Source organism: Rhinoderma darwinii (assembly GCF_050947455.1).
Source record: "Rhinoderma darwinii isolate aRhiDar2 chromosome 2 unlocalized genomic scaffold, aRhiDar2.hap1 SUPER_2_unloc_37, whole genome shotgun sequence".
Lineage (NCBI taxonomy): Eukaryota > Metazoa > Chordata > Amphibia > Anura > Rhinodermatidae > Rhinoderma > Rhinoderma darwinii.
Genome location: NW_027461704.1, coordinates 672041 through 685791, shown reverse-complemented (window position 1 = coordinate 685791; position 13751 = coordinate 672041). Strand labels below are relative to the sequence as shown.

General features: G+C 49.3%; 1 protein-coding gene across 1 annotated transcript in view; it reads left to right on the top strand.

The window, feature by feature from the left end:
- The window catches only part of SLC37A1 (solute carrier family 37 member 1), a 40401-nt gene that overhangs the window by 7878 nt on the left and 18772 nt on the right, over positions 1-13751 (top strand). The window lies entirely within an intron of this gene.

The window sequence follows — 13751 nt, the reverse complement described above, 5'->3', positions numbered from 1 at the left end:
AAAGAACAAAATCAGTAACAGTCTAAAAAATCAAATAAATAAAATTGTTAAACCACAATAAAACCAAAAACTGACCCTAACCGGTCCATGTGCCCATCAAAATATATTAACCAAGGAAAAATGAGAAATTCCTACATGAGAAAACACAACATGAGCCTAATCAGCAAATAACCCCCCCCCCCCTTTAATTTTTAATTTTTTTGTAAATTTTAAATTTATTTTTTTTTTTTTTATTTTTTTTATTTTTTTCCCTCCACCCTTTTTCTTAACCACAAATCCGCAATATGAATACCAATTAGTAACCAATATATACAATATATACAAAACAATACTGAACATACATATATATATATAATATCTACATTATACCCAATTCAAGACCAATGTCCAGTCCAAAGTCCGTACCTTTAAGCTCCGACCGACACCATCGTCCATCCTTCAATGTCTCTTTGATCGGGCCCGGCTTTTTCTTATTATTTGTACCACCCCTCCCCCCCTTTCCCCCCTCCCCACCTAACACCTAACCCCCTCACATCTATACAAAAATACTACACTCTACAAGATATAGTAAGTAAAGACTCAGCCTGTACAATGGCATACATTACCTGACATAACACATAACACATCCTTAACAAATCCTACCCACAAGGCCCTGGTTCGGTACCTGCAAGCCCTATATCCGTCATCAACTATAAAGAAAACAAAAAGCTACAGTGACAGCATTAGCCCCCCACCAGGAATAGAGACGACTAGACTAGGGCACGCTGAAGGAAAAACCCCTCCAAAGCATGGAGGCCCTACTCGTGCCCAGTCTCTCGAACTCCAAAGAACGAACCTTCCCCAGGTCACCGAGAATGTTCCTCACCACCTCTTCCTCCGGGAGGGTTTTTTGTCTGGTTGATACAAAACACCGTGCGTTCCACGTGCCGTACCTGACCGCTAAGCTGACTAAGAATAAAGTGCCCCGATCTCGACCACCCAGGTGTCTGAATGTTCCATAGGCCCATTCCGCATAGGAGAGACCGGTCAGACCAGGCCAACCAATGGAGGAACCCACCGTGCTGTAGACCCCTGTATTGAGGGGACAATGAAGCAGGAAGTGCTCCATGCTTTCCAGCACGCCGCCACACTCCTCCCGGGGACAACCCCTTTCCTCAGGGTTCCTGTGTTTCAAGTTGTCCCTCACATACAGTTTCCCATGGAAGCAACGCCAAGCCAAGTCCCAAAACTTTAAAGGGATCCTACTAGAATTTAAAACCCTCAAACCAACCTCCAGATCCCGACTTGGGCAGTCCCTGAGCGCCAGGGGCTTCTGGAAATGGGTCAACAGAACTCTGTTGTCAAGGAGCCTCCTTGACAGAGTCCTGATCTCCCACATCCCCAGACCCCACCGGCGAATTGTTTTCAGAACCACGGTAGCGTAAGCCGGAAGATGCCCATGCGGCGTGCGAAGGTCCTTCACTTGCCCTCCTGTCTCCCATTCCTGGAAGAAAGGCCGAAACCACCCCCTGCAGGAGACTACCCACGGAGGAGCCCTCTCTTGCCAGAGGTTTGACATGTTGATCTTTACAAAGGTATTAACCAGGAATACCACAGGGTTGACCATACACAACCCCCCTAGTCTCCTCGTACGGTATGTCACCTCCCTCTTGACTAGGTTCAGCTTATTCCCCCATAACATCTGGAAGAACAAGCTGTAGACCCGAGTCCAGAGAGGTTCTGGCAAGATGCAGACACTGCCCAAATAGATTAACAAAGGGAGCAGGTAAGTTTTGATCAAGTTGACCCTTTCCCTGAGGGTCAAAGACCAACCCTTCCACTGGTCGACCTTCTGAGCGGCGATCTTTAGCCTGCTGTCCCAATTTTGTTTGGGGTAATCCCCCTGGCCAAATTCGATGCCGAGAATTTTTACAAACTCCTGAGGCCCTGGAAGAGTGTCCGAGAGATCAAAGGTAGGATCTCCCCCTCCCAGCCAGAGACTCTTACACTTATCCTGGTTGATCATGGACCCGGATGCCTCCGAGTAGCGGTCAACTTCAGACATCACCCACTCTGCCTCCCCTCTCGAGGACACAAAGACGGTGACGTCATCCGCATACGCCACCACTCTCAGAGTGGCTTCCGAGGCTGCCAAGTCCATGCTGACTCCCACCAACGGTCCACGATCTACCCTCCTAAGGAAGGGGTCAATCGCGAACACGTATAAAAGCGGGCTCAGCGGGCAACCCTGGCGAACCCCAGACCCAACCTCAAAAGAGCGGCCAATCCAACCGTTCACAAGCGGAAAACTCTCTGCCCCTGCATACAAGATCTTAAGCCAATCAACAAACCCCCCCGGCAGACCATACCTCAGAAGGACCGACCAGAGATACTCGTGATCAACCCGATCAAACGCTTTTGCCTGATCCAAGGACAGCAAGTACCCCTTCCAACGGCCCGCCCTACTCTGCTCCACTGCCTCTCGGACACCGAGTACAGCGCTAAACGCGCTGCGGCCTGGAACAGAGCAATGCTGAGCCCCCGAAAGGAGCCGGGGTGCAAATTTCACCAGCCGATTAAACAGCACCTTTGCCAGAACCTTTCTGTCCACATTGAGTAGCGCTATGGGACGCCAATTCTCAATGTGCGATGGGTCTTTACCCTTTGACAGGATGATCAGGGCCGACCTCCTCATTGACTTCGGCAAAGTGCCCGAGGAAAGACACTCATTCAACACCTCAGTCAACAGGGGAACTAAAATGTCCTTAAAGGTCTTGTAAAATTCAGACGTTAAGCCATCTGGACCCGGCGACTTCTTGAGGGCAAGCCCTTCAATCGCCAGTCTCACTTCCTCTTCCCTGATCGCCTCTGCCAAGACACCAAGAGAGGGGTCTACTCCTGGTTCGGGGACAGTTTCAGCCAGGAAAGCCGACATCGCATCCCGATCAAGATCCATCTTTCCCAAGAGGTGCGAGTAAAAGGATCTGACGACCTCCAAGATCCCTGATCTGGACCTTTTCAGGGATCCTGTACTGTCCATCAGTCCTGAAACCACTTTACTATTTACTGACATCTTGCAGTTCTTGTAGGGGTCGGGCGAGCGGTACTTCCCAAAATCCCTCTCAAAAACTAAAGATGCGTGTCTATCATACTGGCAACTCTTAAGCAAAGATTTCACTCTGGAAATGTCCTCGCGGTCACCTCCAGTCGAGACAAGATGCTCGAGTTTCCTCCTCAGGCCCTGATACAGGCGATACCTGTCCAGGCTCCTGAGGCTCGAGAGCTGGCGGAAGAAACTCGCCACCCTTTTTTTGAACATCTCCCACCACTCCGACTTACTGCTACAAAGATCCAGTAATGGTACCTGGCTCTGAAAGAAATCCTCAAAGGACCGTCTTATCTCCGCTTCTTCCAAGAGAGACGAATTGAGCCTCCAAAAGCCTCTTCCCATCCGGGGGGTCTCTGCAACATTCAGAGAAAATAAAATTAAACAGTGGTCGGAGAACTCCACCTCAACGACGGACACTGCCGAAGAGATGGCATCCTCCTTTAAATAAAACCTATCTATTCTAGACCTACAACTACCTCGATAAAAGGTGAATCCCGCGTGGCCTGGGGTGTGCCGGATGTGGACATCCACCAGGCGAGCCTCACTAGCTATCCTATTTAGGGCCACACAGTCATAAGTCAGCCTGTCTCTGGAACCTCCCCTATCTTGGGACCTCGTGGCAGCATTGAAGTCCCCTCCAAAGACCACCTGCCGACTCGTAAAAAGATAGGGCTTGATCCTCATAAAGAGACTTTTCCGGTCCCAGCTGGTTTGGGGACCATAGATGTTAATGAGCCTGAGCTCCTGTCCCTTCATGAGGACATCCAAGATCAGGCACCTCCCCATTTCTAATTCAATAACCCGTCTGCATTCTACCGATGCGGTGAAAAGAACCGCCACCCCGCTACCCGGCTCGGCCGCAAGAGACCAATAAGATGGTCCACGCCTCCACTCCTTTTTCGCTTTATGTATGGCTGCCAAGTCTGTCAGCCTGGTCTCTTGCAAAAATAAAATGTCGGCCTCAATTCGGCCGAGAAAATCGAAGGCCGCAAATCTAGCCTTGTCAGATTTAATGCTGGCGACATTAATAGATGCCAGCGTCAACGGGGTGGGTGCCGCCATCCTGGGTGATTGAATTAGATGACCTTTTTCCCCTTCCCCTTGCCCTTCCCCTGGTTTTTATCACTGTCTGATGAAGAGCCGAGGGCCCTTTTGAGGGATGCTGATGTGTCCATATCCCTCCCTTCCTCCACCTCCTCACCAGCACCACTATCAACCTCACCTCCAGGCTCCGGGACAGCGCTTCTCCCTGAGGGTTCCGCATGCCCTGAGGCAAGAAGCTGGACGCCCCCCACAGACCCCCTCGTCACCTTCGCCACATCCTCACCCCCACACTCCTCATCTGAAGAGGAGATGTCCTTGAGGGTTTGAAAGCGGTTTGAGAGAACAACAAGAGGTGAGTCGGTTGGGCTTTCCTTAGGCACCTGGACCAGGGTGGGAGAAGATTTCTTATCACCCTTTTTTTTCTTTTTAGCACCCTGCTTGCGCTTTTGATCTAGCCACCGTCTACTGTCCTCATCCATACTTTCATATAGCGAGGAACATGAAGAAGCGGCTTCCTCCTCCCTCTCCAACCTCCTGACCTCTTCATTCAAGTCCTGTTCCCCCAGGGCCTCAGTAGCAATGACACTCGCCCCCGGAGCAGGGCCAAGGGTTACCCCAGTTGCCTGGGGCTCCCCGAGCTCCCTACTCCTTCGACGGTTCTCCAATCGCCTTAACTTGGAGGGTGACTTGCCTTTCTTCCCTGGCCCCTCAGCCCCTTCACCTCCACCAGTGCCAACCACGGCAGGAGCAACCTCTCGGCTTTCTCCCGCTGGGCCCGCCATGGCGTTGGCAAAGGAACGAGGGCAGCGACTGAATGGGTGACCTAGATCCCCACACAGGTGACACCGAATATCCCCACAGGATGTGGCAAGATGACCTATCCCCCCGCACAACGCACACTTCTGCACTCTGCAGTGGGCACTGAAGTGCGTGGGGTCACCACACCTGTGGCAGAGCTTCGGCTGCCCCTGGTAAAAGGCCAGGATTCGGTCCCTTCCTAAAAAGGCTGAGGAAGGGATGTGGGTGACAGTACTTCCTGAACGCTTTAATTTAACCATAAAGGTCCAGGCCCCTGACCAGATGCCAAATTCATCCCTGTTTTTTTTGGGGACCTCCGTTACCTCCCCGTACCTGCTGAGCCAGGTCATAATGTCCATACAAGAAAGACACTCATTGCAAGTTAGGAAGGTCACCTTCTTGATTTCGCTCTGACGAGACAACGCTTGTACAGCGAAGTCTCGCCAGCCGGGCTCATTCTTCACCAGCTCATAATTTGACCAAAAGAGCTCCAGGCCCTCCGGCCGAACAAAGCTGATGTCAAATACTGGGGTGCCATAGGGATGTATCAGGGCAAAGATGTCGATCGCCCTGAAATTCATCTTCAAGAGAAGCTCAACTATTTTTGCCCTAGGTGGGCACGTATCATTGCCTCTCCAGCGAAGACGAACAACATTCCTACGAGCCCCCCCAGGCCCGGCTGTCGGAAGGGTCCACACAGTTTCCCCTTCCCTTTCTTCTCGGAAAGCAGTCAGGCCATGCCTGTCTATCCAGAAGGACAGATCAACCGCTCGGCCCTCTACCATTATTGTTCTCTCACCCTTTTTAAGGGCCTCCAGGAGGCGCCGCTGTAAAATACCGTCCCCAGAGCCTGAAGATGAGGAGGAGGCCCCAGCAGTGACACTGGCATAACTGCGAGTAGTCACCCCTGGGGGGGCAGATGGACCGGCCTCACTAGACCTCATACCCCTGGCAGTAACATTCCCACCACTCACCCCGGCCCCAGACACAGGAGAGGGACCATTATCAATATCACTCGTACCTGCACCATTCATACCCTCACCATTATTAACAGCACTCGTACCTGCACCATTCATACCCTCACCATTATTAGCAGCACTTGTACCGGCACCATTCATACCCTCACCATTATTAACAGCACTTGTACCGGCACCATTCATACCCTCACCCTCTGGACCAGCAGTAAAAAGTGTTTTTGGGCCGGATGTTATCGCCTCGGTGTCATCAGGTTTCCCCTCAACCTCATTAGCGTGACATTTATTTACTTGAGACAATCCTTCCTTCTTAGAGCCAGGAATGCCCAGACTCGCCCTCACCCCTGGCAAAGCTGGCTCCCGGGCTGGGGATTCATGTGACGCAGCCACCAAAGGAATACTAGTGACTGCGCCACCGGACCCAATGACCGCAAGCTTGGGGGGACATTCAACCGTGCCGTCAGTCCCAGCAGCCCCTTCATGCTGCCGCCGCTCAGTAGCACCAACGGGTTCCAGGGACACTGGAATATTCGCTGCCAGCTCTGGTGTCGAGCCGCCCCCCATTACTGAAGAGGAAACCTGAGCACCAGAGCTTTGTTCTGCACCCAACGCTGGGCCACCAACATTATCTGGCGCTATTGACGCCTTAAAAACGCCACCAAAAACGCCACCGCTACTACGACAAGCAGGGACATCAGCCTCCATTATCACGCCATCATTAATCTCCCCGCTTTCCTGCACCGGACCCACTTCAGGGCCCGGGCTAGGCTGGATCACGGGGCTTGTGCAGCGAGCTGACCCTGCGGCCAGCTGGGGTAGCACTGGGTGGGGAACAAACTTAAAACTGACCTCCTCCACGATTTTTCCAGCCTTTCTGGATTTTAGTCGCCGCCGGGCTTTGCGCTTTGCTGCGCGCTTGGCATTAACTTTCTCCTCTGGACCCAAGTCCGCGCCAAAAGAAAAATGCTGCAGGCTCACCGGAGACTGGAGCTGCCGTATTTCCGCCATCAGCCTCCCACCTGAATTGCTGCTGCTGATGTCCTGGTCACAGGTGTCCCCCTCACCAGCTGAGCTGGAGTCCATGGGTAAAGCCACTTGCTCTGCAGGCAGCTCGCTGCACGTACTCCACTGACCAGACGCACCCGGACACATTTCCTCCTCCTCACCCTCATCATCCGTCTGCTTTCCAGGGTCACAGACACCCTTCATTGCCCGGAACCGATCATCATTAAGGAGTTTCTCCTTGAAAGGTCCACTATTCTCCAAAATAAACTTGCGCTTTTCTTTCAGGGCATCCACCTCAGATTTGAGATCCCTGATAGTCGCCATTACTACCAACCTCTTTGCTCCAGAAGTGGCGTGCGACCGAACCCGGGCTGCTTTCAGCTCCTCCTGGAGCTTCCGAATGGCCTTCCCGGCGTCCTCATACCCACGGAGGCACTCCGCAACACGGGAGCTAAAGGTGGTTGTTGACTCCGTGGCACGTAGTTCACCCCAATCTGCCTCCACACCATCATGCATGCTCTGCTGCACATCTCCAGGAGCGCTCCTGCTGGCTGCAACACCAGGAACCTTGCGGCTTTCCTGGCTTTCTGTCCTGGTTTCAGGCGGGGACAGGATCGGGGCCACATCGCTGTGACCCCGACTAGATCTTCTCACCCCCACAACTTCGGCCGGTTGCTGAACGCTCCCGCTACCCGCCGGCCTAGACCGGGTAACAGGAGGCTGAGAAGCACTTGGCTGGCAAGAACTTCCTCTCATCCCAATCAGCAAACTCTCTCCCTGGAGAGGAAAGAGCCGACACCCGGAAAGAGCTTCCTCCAACACACAGACAGCACACACCCACTTCTCCTGTCCTGTATACTGGGTGTAATTCTCAGTGTGTATTATTCTGTATATATGGACACTGCACAGTACCACTTCTCCTGTCCTGTATACTGGGTGTAATTCTCAGTATCTGTATTATTCTGTATATATAGACACTGCACAGTACCACTTCTCCTGTCCTGTATACTGGGTGTAATTCTCAGTATCTGTATTATTCTGTATATATGGACACTGCACAGTACCACTTCTCCTGTCCTGTATACTGGGTGTAATTCTCAGTATCTGTATTATTCTGTATATATATACACTGCACAGTACCACTTCTCCTGTCCTGTATACTGGGTGTAATTCTCAGTATCTGTATTATTCTGTATATACACTGCACAGTACCACTTCTCCTGTCCTGTATACTGGGTGTAATTCTCAGTATCTGTATTATTCTGTATATATATATATACACACTGCACAGTACCACTTCTCCTGTCCTGTATACTGGGTGTAATTCTCAGTACCTGTATTATTCTGTATATATAGACACTGCACAGTACCACTTCTCCTGTCCTGTATACTGGGTGTAATTCTCAGTATCTGTATTATTCTGTATATATGGACACTGCACAGTACCACTTCTCCTGTCCTGTATACTGGGTGTAATTCTCAGTATCTGTATTATTCTGTATATATATACACTGCACAGTACCACTTCTCCTGTCCTGTATACTGGGTGTAATTCTCAGTATCTGTATTATTCTGTATATACACTGCACAGTACCACTTCTCCTGTCCTGTATACTGGGTGTAATTCTCAGTATCTGTATTATTCTGTATATATATATATACACTGCACAGTACCACTTCTCCTGTCCTGTATACTGGGTGTAATTCTCAGTATCTGTGTTATTCTGCATATATATATATATATACACTGCACAGTACCACTTCTCCTGTCCTGTATACTGGGTGTAATTCTCAGTATCTGTATTATTCTGTATATATATATACACTGCACAGTACCACCTCTCATGTCCTGTATACTGGGTGTAATTCTCAGTATCTGTATTATTCTGTATATATAGACACTGCACAGTACCACTTCTCCTGTCCTGTATACTGGGTGTAATTCTCAGTATCTGTATTATTCTGTATATATATACACTGCACAGTACTACTTCTCCTGTCCTGTATACTGGGTGTAATTCTCAGTATCTGTATTATTCTGTATATATGGACACCGCACAGTACCACTTCTCCTGTCCTGTATACTGGGTGTAATTCTCAGTATCTGTATTATTCTGCATATATATATACACTGCACAGTACCACTTCTCCTGTCCTGTATACTGGGTGTAATTCTCAGTATCTGTATTATTCTGTATATATGGACACTGCACAGTACCACTCCTCCTGTCCTGTATACTGGGTGTAATTCTCAGTATCTGTATTATTCTGTATATATAGACACTGCACAGTACCACTTCTCCTGTCCTGTATACTGGGTGTAATTCTCAGTATCTGTATTATTCTGTATATATATACACTGCACAGTACTACTTCTCCTGTCCTGTATACTGGGTGTAATTCTCAGTATCTGTATTATTCTGTATATATGGACACCGCACAGTACCACTTCTCCTGTCCTGTATACTGGGTGTAATTCTCAGTATCTGTATTATTCTGCATATATATATACACTGCACAGTACCACTTCTCCTGTCCTGTATACTGGGTGTAATTCTCTCTTTATATGAGATGTCTGCTGTTTGGTTATGTTGATAGATCTTTCCTCTACTTTATGTCTACGGTCATACTGAGAATATACAGTAGATCTGGGGGTGATGATCTGTATTGGGGATAGTGATCTAGGGGTGATGATCTGTATTGGGGATAGTGATCTGGGGGTGATGATCAGTATTGGGGATAGTGATCTGGGGGTGATGATCTGTATTGGGGATAGTGATCTGAGGGTGATGATCAGTATTGGGGATAGTGATCTGGGGGTGATGATCTGTATTGGGGATAGTGATTTGGGGGTGATGATCTGTATTGGGGATAGTGATCTGGGGGGTGATCTGTATTGGGGATAGTGATCTGGGGGTGATGATCTGTATTGGGGATAGTGATCTGGGGGTGATGATCTGTATTGGGGTTAGTGATCTGGGGGTGATGATCTGTATTGGGGATAATGATCTGGGGGTGATGATCAGTATTGGGGATAGTGATCTGGGGGTGATGATCAGTATAGGGGATAGTGATCTGGGTGTGATGATCTGTATTGGGGATAGTGATCTGGGGGTGATGATCAGTATTGGGGATAGTGATCTGGGGGTGATGATCTGTATTGGGGATAGTGATCTGGGGGTGATGATCTGTATTGGGGATAGTGATCTGGGGGTGATGATCTGTATTGGGGATAGTGATCTGGGGGTGATGATCTGTATTGGGGATAATGATCTGGGGGTGATGATCTGTATTGGGGATAATGATCTGGGGGTGATGATCTGTATTGGGGATAGTGATCTGGGGGGTGATCTGTATTGGGGATAGTGATCTGGGGGTGATGATCTGTATTGGGGATAGTGATCTGGGGGTGATGATCTGTATTGGGGATAGTGATCTGGGGGTGATGATCTGTATTGGGGATAGTGATCTGGGGGGTGATCTGTATTGGGGATAGTGATCTGGGGGTGATGATCTGTATTGGGGATAGTGATCTGGGGGTGATGATCAGTATTGGGGATAGTGATCTGGGGGTGATGATCTGTATTGGGGATAGTGATCTGGGGGTGATGATCAGTATTGGGGACAGTGATCAGGGGGTGATGATCTGTATTGGGGATAGTGATCTGGGGGTGATCTGTATTGGGGATAGTGATCTGGGGGTGATGATCTGTATTGGGGATAATGATCTGGGGGTGATGATCTGTATTGGGGATAGTGATCTGGGGGTGATGATCTGTATTGGGGATAGTGATCTGGGGGTGATGATCAGTATTGGGGATAGTGATCTGGGGGTGATGATCTGTATTGGGGATAGTGATCTGGGGGTGATGATCAGTATTGGGGATAGTGATCTGGGGGTGATGATCTGTATTGGGGATAGTGATCTGGGGGTGATGATCTGTATTGGGGATAGTGATCTGGGGGGTGATCTGTATTGGGGATAGTGATCTGGGGGTGATGATCTCTATTGGGGATAGTGATCTGGGGGTGATGATCTGTATTGGGGTTAGTGATCTGGGGGTGATGATCTGTATTGGGGATAGTGATCTGGGGGTGATGATCAGTATTGGGGATAGTGATCTGGGGGTGATGATCAGTATTGGGGATAGTGATCTGGGGGTGATGATCTGTATTGGGGATAGTGATCTGGGGGTGATGATCTGTATTGGGGATAGTGATCTGGGGGTGATGATCTGTATTGGGGATAGTGATCTGGGGGTGATGATCTGTATTGGGGATAGTGATCTGGGGGTGTGAATCTGTATTGGGGATAATGATCTGGGGGTGATGATCTGTATTGGGGATAATGATCTGGGGGTGATGATCTGTATTGGGGATAATGATCTGGGGGTGATGATCTGTATTGGGGATAGTGATCTGGGGGTGATGATCTGTATTGGGGATAGTGATCTGGGGGTGATGATCTGTATTGGGGATAGTGATCTGGGGGTGATGATCTGTATTGGGGATAGTGATCTGGGGGTGATGATTTATATTGGGGGCAGTGATCTGGGGGTGATGATCTGTATTGGAGGTAATGTGATTTGGATTGGGGATGGTGATCTGGGGGTGATCTGTATTGGGGATAGTGATCTGGGGGTGATGATCTGTATTTGGGATAGTGATCTGGGGGTGATGATCTGTATTGGGGATAGTGATCTGGGGGTGATGATCTGTATTGGGGATAGTGATCTGGGGGTGATGATCTGTATTGGGGATAGTGATCTGGGGGTGATGATCTGTATTGGGGAAAGTGATCTTGGGGTGATGATCTGTATTGGGGATCGTGATCTGGGGGTGATGATCTGTATTGGGGATAGTGATCTGGGGGTGATGATCTGTATTGGGGATAGTGATCTGGGGGTGATGATCTGTATTGGGGATAGTGATCTGGGGGTGATGATCTGTATTGGGGATAGTGATCTGGGGGTGATGATCTGTATTGGGGTTAGTGATCTGGGGGTGATGATCTGTATTGGGGATAGTGATCTGGGGGTGATGATCTGTATTGGGGATAGTGATCTGGGGGTGATGATCTGTATTGGGGATAGTGATCTGGGGGGTGATCTGTATTGGGGATAGTGATCTGGGGGTGATGATCTGTATTGGGGATAGTGATCTGGGGGTGATGATCAGTATTGGGGATAGTGATCTGGGGGTGATGATCTGTATTGGGGATAGTGATCTGGGGGTGATGATCAGTATTGGGGATAGTGATCTGGGGGTGATGATCTGTATTGGAGATAGTGATCTGGGGGTGATGATCAGTATTGGGGATAGTGGTCTGGGGGTGATGATCTGTATTGGGGATAGTGATCTGGGGGTGATGATCAGTATTGGGGATAGTGATCTGGGGGTGATGATCTGTATTGGGGATAGTGATCTGGGGGTGATGATCTGTATTGGGGATAGTGATCTGGGGGGTGATCTGTATTGGGGATAGTGATCTGGGGGTGATGATCTGTATTGGGGATAGTGATCTGGGGGTGATGATCTGTATTGGGGTTAGTGATCTGGGGGTGATGATCTGTATTGGGGATAGTGATCTGGGGGTGATGATCAGTATTGGGGATAGTGATCTGGGGGTGATGATCTGTATTGGGGACAGTGATCAGGGGGTGATGATCTGTATTGGGGATAGTGATCTGGGGGTGATGATCTGTATTGGGGATAATGATCTGGGGGTGATGATCTGTACTGGGGATAGTGATCTGGGGGTGATGATCTGTATTGGGGATAGTGATCTGGGGGTGATGATCTGTATTGGGGATAGTGATCTGGGGGTGATGATCTGTATTGGGGATAGTGATCTGGGGGTGATGATCTGTATTGGGGATAGTGATCTGTGGGTGATGATTTATATTGGGGGCAGTGATCTGGGGGTGATGATCTGTATTGGAGGTAATGTGATTTGGATTGGGGATAGTGATCTGGGGGTGATCTTTATTGGGGATAGTGATCTGGTGGTGATGATCTGTATTTGGGATAGTGATCTGGGGGTGATGATCTGTATTGGGGATAGTGATCTGGGGGTGATGATCTGTATTTGGGATAGTGATCTGGGGGTGATGATCTGTATTGGGGATAGTGATCTGGGGGTGATGATCTGTATTGGGGATAGTGATCTGGGGGTGCTGATCTGTATTGGGGATAGTGATCTGGGGGTGATGATCTGTATTGGGGATAGTGATCTGGGGGTGATCTTTATTGGGGATAGTGATCTGGGGGTGATGATCTGTATTTGGGATAGTGATCTGGGGGTGATGATCTGTATTGGGGATAGTGATCTGGGGGTGATGATCTGTATTGGGGATAGTGATCTGGGGGTGATGATCTGTATTGGGGATAGTGATCTGGGGGTGCTGATCTGTATTGGGGATAGTGATCTGGGGGTGATGATCTGTATTGGGGATAGTGATCTGGGGGTGATCTTTATTGGGGATAGTGATCTGGGGGTGATGATCTGTATTTGGGATAGTGATCTGGGGGTGATGATCTGTATTGGGGATAGTGATCTGGGGTTGATCTGTATTGGGGATAGTGATCTGGGGGTGATGATCTGTATTGGGGATAGTGATCTGGGGGTGATGATCTGTATTGGGGATAGTGATCTGGGGGTGATGATCTGTATTGGGGATAGTGATCTGGGGGTGATGATCTGTATTGGGGATAGTGATCTGGGGGTGATGATCTGTATTGGGGATATTGATCTGGGGGTGATGATCTGTATTGGGGATAGTGATCTGGGGGTGATGATCTGTATTGGGGTTAGTGATCTGGGGGTGATGATCTGTATTGGG